General features: G+C 35.5%; 1 long non-coding RNA gene across 2 annotated transcripts in view; it reads right to left on the reverse strand.

Annotated features, from left to right (window-relative positions):
• The window catches only part of LOC138708625 (uncharacterized), a 561,165-nt gene that overhangs the window by 316,320 nt on the left and 229,982 nt on the right, over positions 1-14,863 (reverse strand). The gene's annotated exons all lie outside the window — the stretch shown is intronic.

Consider the following 14,863-nt stretch of genomic DNA (forward strand, 5'->3'; position numbering starts at 1 on the left):
ACCGGCCACTGAACGAATCACACTTTTATCACTGCCAATATGGCGCCATAAACTAATTTTCGTCACTTTTATCACAGCTACAATACATTTCAGTTCTTATTGTACTATCACTACATTAACACATTTAATATTTCACAAAACCTACACTAAACGAACTGAATGCAAAATGAAAGTCGCTATATTTTATTCCCGCTATCACGATCCACTTTTACTAGATGGCACTCGACACGAGTAGCAGGGATGGCAATGTATGCAAACGAAATGATACTAAACGTGAGGAATGTTACTGCAGGTGTGTAGTATTGTGAGACAGGTTAGGTTTGGTTAGATTAGGTGAGTATTATGTGACAGGTTAGGTTAGGTTTGATTAGGTGTATAGTATTATACGAGAGGTTAGGTTAGATTAGGTGTGTAGTGTTATTACTATTTTGGTGACACTGAAATCCACTCCTCTGCTGCAAATTAAGTCACAGTTACGAAATATGGCCGTTTCTTCATTCACGCACGACAATTTTCATATATAAGTAGGGTACGTACTCGTATTTGGGGCGGGTTGGGTGGGCACACAGCTCTCCCAGTGATCACATGAATTTCTACTAATCAATACTATAAATCCAAAGCACTTTCAAGGTATTTTAGCAATTTTCTACAGTGCCAGGAACATAAGTAATCTTCACCCTTCACTTTCCAAACTACCTTCGCTCTGAAAATTAGACCATTTTTTTTCACTCGCTCTAAAAATTAGACCATTTTTTCCACTTTTACGTCAAAAACCTTCTGTATCGCGTGCTATAGAAAACCACGACATCTGTGAGTAACCTCGTCATAGTCCTCGGTGTCTTGTCCAGTGGTGGGGTGTGATTTGAATACCCCTGATTTTGTCGCTGTGATAGATTGTCACTGGTTCCGACTGTGATTATAGTTCCAAAATCACAAATTCTATAAATCGGCATCTCAGACCGATCCTACGTGATTAATAGAGATGGCCTATGTACGTGTAGGCCTATATGACAACTCCAGAATCCAGATAACTGCAAATCAGAAGATTAACTTGAAGGACAACATATCTGGGATCTAATTAATTACACTAGTCTGCGATGAAATTCCTGCCTCCAAAGTTTTAATGTTTTTAGGGTATTTTTAGCATGCTGAAATCAAATTCAAAGCCAAAAAGTTCCTATCACGTACCATTTTCTTGTTATTTTAATTTTCTTATAATATATTACGACAATTTATAGCATAATTATTTAAACTGTAATACTTTAACATATGTAGGTTTAGTATGTTAGGATATGAAAACCAAATGTATTCAACATATTTTTAAGGTGTTTATATTGAAAACCAAGGACTCTGAATGTTTCTTAGCAGATATGGGGTGCAAGCACATTAGGAAGTTAGGGCGAAATAACGTGCAGCCTTGTCATTATTTTTATTTGTGAAAGCTAGAAATGTCAGCCACTCCTTGGTGAGAGACTGAACTCAACTCGTCTAGTTTCTCTCACATTTCATTAGTCTACGTTTCATCTGGAAACGAAACGAAATCAGTTTGAAGCTTTATTGTGGAGTAGAATGTTGAAAGTTTTTAGCCCAGTAAGAAAGTATTTATCATGTTTCATCGCGGATGTCTAAATAATCCAGACCACTTTTGTTATATAACTTATGTAGGATATACACATGCCTAAGCAGAGGTGTAATATTACAGATTTTGTGAAAAAGTCATACCATGCCAATTTGGAATCAAACTAGGGCACCACACAAAGTATGTAGAGTATGCAGTGAAGAACTTCGTCATTTGATCAATTGGAGAAGACCGTTGCTATCTTTTGGAGTACCTATGGTTTGGAGAGAGCAGTCGAACCATAGTAATGACTGCTACTTCTGTTCGTGTGATGTGAAGGGGTACGATTCTAAACATAAAAATAAAATCGTATATTCAGTTGTTCGGTCAGCCATTTTACCTGTGCCTAATGTACCAATCTCTTTGCGACCAGAAAATCTTAAACAAACATTATTCTATTGGTACTGACAACGTGAAATAGGCTTGAAATACTTTTTCTCCGAAGATGATAATCTTGTATATTGCAGTAATGTGAAAGAATTTATGCTAAAACTTGGACTTCCAAACTATGACCTAAGTGAATGGAGACTGTTCATTGATGCTCCCAAGCCAAGTTTAAAGGATTTCCTCCTTCATAACGGAAACATTTTTGGTTCAGTGCCTGTTGCCTATTCAGTGATCCTCAAAAAATCATACACAAATTTGCAAATGCTGTTATTGCGACTATACTATAGGAACACAACTGGCAAGTTTGTGATGATTTCAAAGTTCTTAATATGTTGCTAGGTCAACAATCTGGTTTTACCAAATTTCCATGCATTCTTTGCCTGTGGGATAGTAGGGCACGAGTTGATCACTGGACTATGAAAGACTGGCCACCTCGACAAAATTTGGAAGTAGGTTGTAACAATGTTGTGCGCCAAAGCTCTGTGAGTTCTTCTAAAGTTGTGCTGCCATCTCTCCACATCAATCTTGGCTTAATGAAACAGCTTGTAAAAGCTTTAAATCAGGAAGGAGGCTGTTTTAAGTAGATATGTGAGAAATTTCCACTACTATCTGAAGCAAGTTGAAAGAAGATACATATTTAATGGTCCTGACATAAGAAAACATGTCTGGTGCAGCATTTAAAAACTGTATGGATGAAAAGGAGAAATCAGCATGGATGTTGTTTTGTGAAGTTGTTTTAAAATTTCTTGGCAAGAAGGATCGTAATTACCGAAACATTTTGGCTAACATGCTAGAAACATAAAAGAATTTGGTTGTAACATGAGTATCAAAATTTTCTCTTTTCTCAGCTATATTATTTTTTCAGCTAAGAGTAGGCCTAACATGAAAGATTTCACAAGGATCTGTAGGATTTCGAAAGAAGGTACCAGGGACGCGGGAGCATCAGTATGCTTGGTGATTATTGTTGGATGTTAAAACGTGAAATACCTGAAGACAAATATAAAAGAAAGAGGAACAGGAGGACTTTCTCAACTAAGAAGCAAGTGGTGTAATTTTTTGTGTGATACTTTGTGTTAATTTATACATCCAATAGTGAAGTAAACAACACAAAACATAGCAAAAACACTCTAGTGACATGCATGAACAACCACACACATAATTTCAGCAAGTTGTGTCTTTTAAATACTGTTTTTGAATTTTAAATAAAAAAAGTGAAATGAAAAAGTTTGTGATGAAATTCACGTAATTATAAAATACATTTAAAGTGATTTTGCAAACAAACCTGACGTGATAGAAGCAAACGGATTGAAAATTCGAATTCAGCACATCGACATTATATAAAATCACATTACTTAGTTTAGGCAACAAACGCAAAGTTGAAATTCGCAGGCTAGTGTTATCGAACCACTCTAGAGGTTAACTTCGGCAACTCTTTGATACTCAAGCTACAATGCACTCTCTGTAGTTCTATATTCTTCCACGAATGACTTACCTTCGTAAACATTCTTGGGCGAATATACTCACCCACACATCGCCATAACACAAGTCAGAGTCTGTTTTGTTTTTAGTAGGCCTCTCGCCGTGCTATTCGCCTTTGTTGATATAAGACATGGCACCGGTATGTCAATTCAATTCTCAGACGAGCCAAAAAAAATAAACATTTGTCGGCTAGTGATGTGAAACATTGAAATGTTTTGATTGAATATAGTGTTAATTTATACTCCATATTGCTAAAGGCGATTAATTTAGGAGAACTTGACAATTCAACCCTCATTACTCATTTCCATAAAATCTCAATAATCGAATGTTATGGAATGTGTGAAAAAGAAAGTGAACACATCACTGATCACCAGTTAAAAGTAATGGTTTGTGTCCCAAGACAAAGATTTGTGTTCGGTACATTACGGGCTTTACTATGCGTTTTGATTGTAATATCGAGATTCATTCTCGTTTTGTTCCCATATATATTACCCTAGCAAAGAACAGTTATAATCCTTAATTTTTTTAAATGGCCACTAATTGAAGACTTGATGTACCCCAGACAAGCTGGGACTTGCAGCAACAATAAACTTCTACATTACGACTAATTATGGCTTTACAGTTGAAACCTGGCATGTATTGCCTGTCATCATCTTTAATGTCATCCGAACACAGAAATCACATTGTGACAAAATCGCTATTATCTGTCACAGTGATTTTTCCGGAGCTGTCACAGTTCGTAGCAGAGACGGCAAAACGCTGTCACACACCACCTCTACTCTTGTCACTTATATATTCCCTCATCTAACCTTCTCCACCATTGCCACATTCCTTGGTCTCATGTCTAACCCACTCTAACTTTGTTACATTGCTCGGCTTCATGTCATCTAACTTAACCTACCTTTAGCTCGCAATATTTATGGAAATACACACCGGCAGAGGGTAAAACAAAAGTGCAACAGATCCTCATGATGAGACGCTATCAATGATATGTACTAAATACGGTGAAGTCACGGTGTCATTGAAATAAATAATTACGAAGATAAATAGATATAGGACCATTGATTTTTGTACTCCGGATGACAAAATAAAACTCTGTGTTATAAAGAACTTGTAGCCCTATTTCTAGCGTTCAGATAAATTATAACTGAAGGAAGGAATAATGAAACATAATGAAAATGTTTACAAAAATTGATAAGTTATCGTCTTATCAAAGGTTTTGAACCTTTGAGCATTCGGATTCATTCTGTAATTCTTATAAACGGACAATACAAGCAGAGACATAGTGCATTACCATCGCTTTAGATAACATAGCACTGTTAGGATAAGTTATTGCTATTCCCTGCTTGAGGGAGATAAATGTTTGTATTTTCTCGTGGAAATAAAATATGTTTATAATATGACTTGAGGCTTTCCCGGCGTTTGATGTAGAATAACTCTTCTCAGGTTCTCAGGCAGGTGAGTTGGAGATTTGCTTCCAAACTTTCGACGGCTAGCTGTGCCATGGGACATGGTCTCACATCACTTCATTCCCTGAAGAAGATGGCAGAGCTAGCCGTCGAAAGCTTGGAAGCAAATCTCCAACTCACCTGCCTGAGAACCCGAGAAGAGTTATGTTTATAATAATATGTATGTACGTATATAAACAAATAGAGACAAAATCGTCCACTATGCCATTGTTTTAAAAGAAATATTGTTTGGAATAAACGGTGTTTCAAAAGTAAAGCATAATTGCAATTAATTGAATGAAGGGATTTTGAACAAAAATCTCAGATACGCAAACCTTATATTTAGTAAATAAGGAATATTTTTATGGAAACAAAATATTTTTCAGACTATTGTTGTGCGAATTATGACGTCACTGAGAACATTTTTTAAGGACACCCTATAATTTTTATGTAATATTTCATTTATTTTGTACAGAAGTACTAAGGTTAATATTGCTATGGTAACAATTTTATAGTTGATATGTTATTTTGTTACGCCCTGTATTATGGAAACAGTTTTATTGAAGAAATCGACATAAATATGATATTTTAAACTGAAAACGAGAGAATTGAGATTCCGATTAAGGTAGGATTTGGTGACAGAAAATGTACACAAGATGTATACACATTTTCGAACGATATTCATCCAAATCGGGTACCTATTTCTCTGTCAACTATGAGTAGAATGGAAGCGAAATTCAGAGAGCATGGACATGTCTGAGACGTAAGATCATTTTCTGTCAAAAAGATCTTGTTTCATGTTGATCTCATCAATAAAATTTGTTCAATAATATTCAGAAAGTAGCAAAATATATCAACAATAAAATTGTTACCATAGTAACCATAATCATAATGGTTCTGTACAAAACAAATGAAATATTACATAAAAATATGCTTTTTCAGATGTTATTTAAGAAACTATAGGTGCCATTTAACAATGTTCTCGATGACGTCATAACTCGCACAACAATAGTGACAAAAATATTTTGTTCCTACACCGTGTCCCGCTTAGAGGAATCGAGAAATACGAGTAAGTGCTAATTTAAAGTATAAATAATGGCTTTATAACATAACTTTTTATACAACTTGATGTAAAAACTCTCCGAGTTTCGGAGAATGGTCAGTGGAACTCGATGTGTGCGCTTCGAGCTACACTGAAGACATCCAAAAGGTACTCAACCTTCTACCAAGTGTTCCATAACTTTTCTGGAGTGATTAGCGCAGCTGCATTTGTAATGCGTTGTCTCAGTTTTTCCAAAGTGTCAACTGTACCACGTTGGTACACAACATTCGTCATAAAGCCCTGAAAGAGGTTAATGGGCGATAAGTAGGTTGACCTAGGTGGCCAGGCTGAAAAACCGATCCTGGGAGAGTTGATCAATCTACACATGTCCAGATAGATACACATTCCCTTTGATTGTCGCCTCATTCTATTTTAATTACAATTATGCGTTACTTGTGAAAATCCCTGTGGACTACATGTTACTGTATATTATATGCAACTTAAGATAAAGACGTCAGGTGTATAGAGGTAAATGTATGTTTTCATGATCTCGGCAGTAGAATGGGGTGAAGAGGTCGGCACCTCGCTTCGACCGCATTTTATTCCCGGAAAGGACTCTGTACTCAATTTGACAGGAGGCTGAGTGGACCCCGAAACCGTTCTGGAAGTTTCATTAACAAGAAAAATCTCTTCACCACACGGAATTGAATCCCGGACCTACCATCCGCAGTTAGTTGCTCTACGGAGCTACCTGTGCGCCGTTACATGTCGTATATATTTTGTATAGGCCTGTAACACCGTGTCCGGGCTAGAGGTATCAAGAAGTAATTGTTCGCCATTTATTAACAGAAGGATAATATATTATTTATTATATGTTTGGCACAGGATGCAGAAACTCTCCAAGATTTCATTTCAATAACAACAATGCTAGAAATCTATACAACAAAACAAGAAAATTGAAGAAAACAAAAAAGATAGATTTATCATTGATGTCACGAATTGTTAACAGTAAATATTAATCATTCTGATTGAGCGTAAAATATGGACACCACAGCAAAACGTGAAGTGCATGCTTTGGCTTGCTGAATTTAAATCTGTTACTAGAGTTCGACATCGATTTCGCCTAGAATTCAACGTGGATCCACCTACGTCGAAATCAATTTTGCAGTGGAGTAGAACTCTTAAAAAGATAGGATCCTTGACTCCACAAACAGGCAAACATTCCAAGAGAAAAAATAACTGAAGAAACGGTCGATCGTATACGAACTGCATTCAATTGGAGGCCAAAGAAGTCCATTAGGCAGGCTAATCATCAGTTATAGATTCTCAAATCAACTGTTCATGACGTTCTTCATGAACGACTCAAACTACGTGCACACAAGCTCCAACTTCTGAACGATAGAAGATTTAGACAAAATTTTGCAACGCATTGACGAAAACCCTTCATATCTTGAGTAAGTGGTATTCAGTGATGAAACTACATTCCATCTCTGCGGTAAAGTTAACCGCCACAACTGCTGCATATGGGGGTCCAAGAACCCTCGTGCTGTAGTGGAATACCAAAGAGAGTCGGAAAAAATTAATGTTTGGATGGTGTTAATGCACAAAGCAATTATTGGTCCATTCTTCTTCTTCTTGGAGAAAACCGTGACTGGGCATAGTTACCTTGATATGCTAGATAATTTCACTATGCCCCAAATCCCTCTTGGATCAACATTTCAACACACCACATTATCACCATGATGTCAACAGTTTCCTTCATAGAAATTTTCCTCGTCGTTGTATTGGAAGAAGCGGACCCAAAGCATGGCCGACAAGGTCTCCTGATCTGACTCTGTTAGATTTCTTAGCATGGGGTTTTATCAAGGACTTTGTGTATCAACAACATCCAATCCAAAATTTGTTACAATTTAGACAACGCATCAGATTAGCAATTGACGGCATAACGCCTCAAATGTTGCAGAAACACTTGGAGGAAATTGGAATATTGTTGGGACATTTGCAGAACAACAAGAAGTCCTCACATTTAGATATACTGAACTGGATGTGAAACATGAAGAATTTTATATAACATTAAAACAAAATAATTTTCAGTTAATTACTCTCATGGTTAAGTCAGGTTTTTCTGTTATTTCTTGATACCTCTAGCTCGAACACGGTGTATATATACGTGCTCAACCGAGATGTAAACATTGAATGATCTTAATAAGAAAATATTCCTTTCTACTGAAATGAACTTTCTCAGGCGCTGATGCAGAAAGTCTCTCGCACGAAGGTAGGTAAGAAGTATGTAATTAAGGATAAAATGAGATATAATGGTTGACACTTTTGAGACATAGCGGTTGATCTGGTAAGGTAATGTTAGAGAAATGAGAGAACGACTAGCATCTCACCAGAAATATTAGATATGATTCTTTGTGACAGAAGAATAGGAGGAAAACCTTCAAATACAACTGACATTCAACAACGCTTCATGAAATTGATAATAAAACTTTGTGTTGTACTAGTAGACTGTATTGTAAACATCTTCTGTATATATTTCAACTATAATGACTATAAATTAAGACTTTATAGTACTGTAATAGCTATTAAATTTTTTGACTTGTTTCATATTCTTGCTGTGAAGCAATATACGAATACCATGGAATATTAATAAATATAATACAATACAAAAAGGCAAAAAACGCAACCTGTGCAATAGAACAGTGGGACCGAAATAAGTTCAACTATGAGAATTGATTTTACACCACAACATTAACTTAATGGTAATTTATGTTGTATTAGCGAGGGAGGCGAACGGATTTCATTTGCACTCTGATCATACTTGACATTGTAAACATAAAATCTCTCGAGACGTAGGGTTTAGATCAGTGTTATTCAACCGTGGGTACGCGAATACTTTTTAAGAGGTACGTGAAATTTAAAATAAGCTTATGCGTTTCATGAATGATGGAAGCTAATGATTGGATTACAAATCCGTTTTCCACCACAGCCTTCAATTCCTCTGAACTTCCCGCAAATTGAAAAAGTTTGCTAGAAATGTCCGTCGGTAGTGAAATGAAAATTAAATTCGAAAACTTGTCAATTTGTGACTTTTGGTGTTATGCTCGCAAAGTATATGGATCTTGGTGACATTGCCATTTTACACTTTTGCCATTTTCCAATACTTATTTGTATAAACAGGGTTTCTCTGCATTGATATCAGTCAAAACGAAACACAGAAATCTCTTTAATCCAGAATCATCTGATACATTCAAGATGATTCGGCCAAAAATCGAGGAGCTGGCGTGCAGAAAACAATAGACATCTCATTAGCAGGACAGAACCACTTAAGTTAATAATATAATAACTTTTCTTTTCTATGATATCTGTAATGTTATTTCTTTAATTATTTAATAGCATGATTATCTCTTTTATAGTTTAAAAATAGATGATTTAATAATTAATGAATTACTGTTTTTTCTCAAGTTTAGATATAGTTACGTACCGTAACACGGGGTGAATCCGATCAAAACTTTTAGTTTTCTAAGCGTTACCCATACAAGGTTACGTTCTAGCGAAGCGCTAATTTAATTTTATAATCTTCTATTTTCCCTCTTATTGAGGTTCTGGCTAAAATGTACATACAACTATTATCAGGCAGTACATCTCACTTGCCCATTTGTGTCAGAGGAAGAACAATTGTTTGTATACAACTGAAATCTGATTGGTGATTATGTCGGCGATGTATGCAATGGAGGGGGAAAGAAACTGGCCACCATACCCCATAATCTCCTGACCTAGTTGTCTCGTAAGTGGTGCCTTATTGGTGTCACGAAGATACTACAGCAGTAGTTCACCAGAAGGGCATATACCAACCAATCATACAAACGGCCTCGTCAGGCGAGTCTCCAACTGATCAGTAGAATTAGAAGTTCGTACATCGAATCTATGAAGTTAACTACGTCGCGTATTATACAACTCGTGTTGTTTACATCAACTGAGAGTAGTAAAGGTACTTCTACAGAGCAATTTTATGTTTGAATCAAAACATTGCTCGGTATATTCAGGTAGACAAACTAAAACTATTAGAGTATAACATATATTTAGGAAAGCGACTTATATACCACATTCTTTTCTTTCTAGAAAATGGTGATACATTTTAAATAAAAATGAATTAGCTATGTTCTTTAAGTGTCACTAATAAAATTCTGTTTAGTGATAGGCGATAGTCGATAGTACTATCGATAGTTATGACTTAAGCTATCGAAACTATCGATAGTCAAATTGTTTCCAATACTATCGATATCGATAGTGATTATTGATAGTATCGAAAAAAGGGAAAAACATAATGATATTATAAGTGTTTCAAACTGGAGTTCGGCAACATGATTATTTTTCAGAAGTAGATAGCAACGATTCAGTCAGAAATTACTCTTTCCTTTGCAATCAAGGGAGAACAAAATCGTTCTGCATCTCTCGCATAGATAACAGACTAGGCCCAGAAATGATAGTGTCCCTTTATAACGAGAGTTGAGACATTAGATGGTTTCTTTCTGATTGGCTGGAACCAGTTTTCATGACCTCCAGTAATCTACAAAATTATGCGAGACAATGTTGCGTAATTATAATTTATAAACTTAATCCTACTGTCAAGTACATTGTTTGGATTTTATGTCTACTTAACTACAAGGTACGCATATTTCATTATGTACTCATTTTTCATATGCAACTAAACAAATCCAACATTCTATTTTCACTCATCCGTTTCTTTTATCATACACCATTCACCCAAAACTAAGTAGGCCTAATTTGGCCAGGAAATATTTGTGTTCACTGGGATCTTTAGTTCCCTCGGAAAAACTTTTATCCAAAACTTAAAATTTAATGAAATGCGAAACAGCCTGCGTCCCAACAAAGTGGAAGTGCTTATTCTAATGGAAAACTTTTCCTTGGAGCAATGATGGCTAATGTTGGGACTTCAAGGACAAATTATAATATTGTGTGTTATTAGTATGTAATTCAGATTCTATTCAGTATATATTATTAAATTAATAGTTCAGTACGCGTTTTCATATTAATTCAGAAATATATCCAGTTAAAACCAATTAACAAAAATGTTTGTAATGACTAGACTTTGTTGAATTGCCACACGCAGCATGCAATCAGGTTGCCGATATAGAGTAGTATAGAGGAGGTGAGCGGCCGCCCGGTCTCGTAGTATAAGCAGTTCATGTTAAGAGTTGTGACCGGTCCAAATAGATAATAGATAGAGCAGCTACAGCTAATGTATACCTATGTAAGCACTTGTTTTTGCGTTACTGTAGTTTGAATAGTCAAAACTTAACATTTGTTCAGTGCAGACAAGAATTCAATCAAACATACTACAATGAGAGTGTTGCTGTTCCAAACAATTGCCCCTGGAATACCCTTACCCTCGCAGCCGGTCTTGACCCGTTGGGGAACGTGGCTGGATGTTGTTAATTATTATGCAGAACATTACGGCAAAATAATGGAGGTAATTCATGCATTGGATAACACAGACAGTTCCGCTGTTGCAGCTGTAAAATCATTCCTTCTGAACAGCTATTGGAAGATATTCTATTCATTGATTCTGATTTTAAAATCGTGTCAAAGCATCGCCCTGTTAGAATCGTCTAAACTACAACTCTCAGAAGCCCTTAATATAGTGGATAAAGTATCACAAACCGCTATTCAAAATAACAATTCACTAATTGCAGAAAAAGTTAAATGTAAGTTCAGAAACATTATTTGTAAAAATTCTGCCTATTCACAATTTCGTATTATAAATGATGTACTATCAGGTCACGAAAAGATGTCTGAAGTTGGTGTACTAAAATATAGTGACTTCCTGTTTTTCAAATATGCACCTATTACGTCGTGTGATGTTGAACGTACATTTTCCCAATATAAAAAGTGTTGGAGTGACCATCGGAGGAGGTTCACTTTGCAGTCGCTCAAAATGTACAGTTTCCCTGAAAAGGAATGAGACGATTGAATATTCCTAAGTCTCAGATGTAAAACACTGCGCATGATCAGAGACCAGAGCACTGATACACAAGATAACGAATATTGAGTTACTTAGATTCAAGCTATTTGGTTTGTTACTAGCATCGTTCTGGAATTCACTTCAAAAACTGCAAAAAATATGATAATATTACGTAAATAAGAGATAAATATATACGTAAATCGTGTAGTTAAATCGACAATGGACCTTCATGACTAGATCGACACTCCGCACAGAAAGTAAAGCTTTCGTGTCGTTGCGATAGCTCAGACGCTAAGATCTCTGCGTGTTGTGTAGAAGAGAGCGAGTTCGATTCTTAGTCTATATCAACGATTTTTTTTTCTAAATAACGTTGAAATAGAGTTTTACAAAGTCCTCAGATTAAGTGTTAATGATCACAGAAATTACAAAATTACAAGTTATAATATTATAAACGTTAATCTAATGAATGCATTTATACACACACATACAATGTAAATGCATATATATATATATATATATATATATATATATATATTAAAAACTAACAATTAAAATGAAATTAAAAATATATTCCTAAGCCACACACACAAACGATTACAAAGGTTTAGAGTCCTTAGGCCATGTCATTTGTTGAGTAATTATTACAATATTTTATTAGAAGCTTTCCCATATGTGTAATAAATGCACTCGCACGAAACAATTTTTGTTAAAAGTATGGCTTTGGATTATTTCATTCTCACCCCTTCAATTGATTTTAACTATTTTATCTACGTGTTTAATTTAATGTGCATTCAATTTAATTCATGTTATGATTGAATGTATAAGCACTGTTGCAGTTATTGATTAATTACATATATTAATACTAACTATTAAATGCATGTGTTAAGTAACTAATTGCAGTATCTTTTGCAAAATCTTGAATGTTGAAGTTGTCAATAATATTTCTGTACTCTATAGTATAAGACGTTAAAAGAATTTGCAATAGAGTTGGGATCCTCTACTTTATAATCACAAATTTTAATGAAAAAATATTTTCTTTCTTAGGATATCTACAAATTTAACTTTAATAATATTCCAAATAGCTTTGATTTCATTATCTGGATTTTGTGCTTTTCTATTCAAATGTGTTCTATTTCCCTCTTTCATAAATTTTGATAAATTACACTGTACTTCTTGTAGTATTTAAGAATATGAGGATAGTTACATTGCAGCTCATTACATATAGATTCTTCTTTTTAATACATGAGATTTGTAAGTCCCTGCATTATCTACATGATTTTACTTTTGAATTTTTTCACAACATTGAGTGGAGAACATCCACTGAAGTGATTCTGAAATGAAGTGAAAAATACAATACATTTACTCTTAATATCAGTAGTACCAGTAACATATACGTTTTTCCAAGATTATTTTGTAGACATAAATGTAAATATTCACTAGATACAGCATTTACGACCCTTTTTTAGTTTTTAAATTAATACTTTGAAATTGTTCAGTAACATTGGAAACAGGATTTGTTTATCATGTTCATACAAGCCATTGATTATAGGTGCTGCCGAATAGGAATTTAGTCTAATTCAGTGTAAAAAAACTTTTATCAATGGCTGTGCTACTTCAGCTTGTATGCTGGTGGGGAAAATGAGTCTACGACTAAGGTTTCCACTTTCAAGGAGTGAATTTAATTTACTTTTATGGAAAAGTTCCGAGAGATAATCTATGTCTATGTCACTACAGATCACAAATTCTATATGAGATTTCTAAAGTCTTTTCTTTACAAATTCAATGTTGGCTATAAATATTAATAAATATTAAGAAAAATGAATGATTGTAGTTATAAGTCTGATTTACATTATAAAAAGCAAGAAGTTACATTACTCGGGAAGATTCGAACTTTCTATGTTTGGTTTTGTCGTCCAATACATAAGTACGGACCTATTCAATGCTTATGTTAATAACCTACAATTTAGCTGTAGCAATGTGGTGTCATAACTTGGGGTTTGTTTACTTAATGTAATTAGATTTAATTTGATTAGCTTCGCAACAATTGGACTTCCTGTTATATCCTGTTATTTAAATATTTAAGTTAGAGTTGATTTATTAACTCTTACTGTACAAGATGACCCTTATTTCAATAATTCTATATCACGTTAAATAGTCATTGTCTACACTAAAGTATTATCATCATCCCTCATTTCTCATCTTAATGGCGAACCGACGTGACGTGAGACAGCGAGTTATAGCTCTAGTTGAGGCTGAATATGGGGCTAGATCTGCTGGCCGTTTGGTCGGTGTTTCTGGAAGTACAGCCGAGAGGTGGGTTCATCGTTACCAAAATTCAGGGGAGGTCGAAAATCGCCCTATTCCTGGACGTCCCCGGATTTCTTCATTGGAAGAGGATGCTCTCTTATTCGAGGAAGTTCGACAGGACCCCTTTTGGACTGCTAACGAAATAAGAGCAGCATCTAACTTTGCCTGTTCTTCACAGACTGTGATCAGCAGGTTGAGGAACCGCGGTATTAGGAGCCGGAGGGCTGCGCAAATGGAAATATTGGGGGAAGCACAAGCTGTCGACCGTCTTGCCTTCGCTACCAATCGAGTGGATTTCGATTGGAGAAATGTAATTTTCTCCGACGAAACAACCATCTCGAGTGATTACGAAAGTCCTGTCCGTGTCTATCGTGAGGATGGTCTCCGACATGATCTGCCCCGACCTGAAAGATCGGGGCGCTTTAGCATATCGTCACAGTCTAGTATATACAGTCGCGAAGCTCAATACGTAGTAAATATGCAAAAATTAGATAGTTGCTCACCACTAGGATCGCTAATATCGCCTCATTACAGGCAATGCAAAATAGTACCGTCATAGTCTATTGTTTCTAGCACCCTCAAAACTGAAGCTT

This window comes from Periplaneta americana, chromosome 11, assembly GCF_040183065.1.
Source record: "Periplaneta americana isolate PAMFEO1 chromosome 11, P.americana_PAMFEO1_priV1, whole genome shotgun sequence".
Lineage (NCBI taxonomy): Eukaryota > Metazoa > Arthropoda > Insecta > Blattodea > Blattidae > Periplaneta > Periplaneta americana.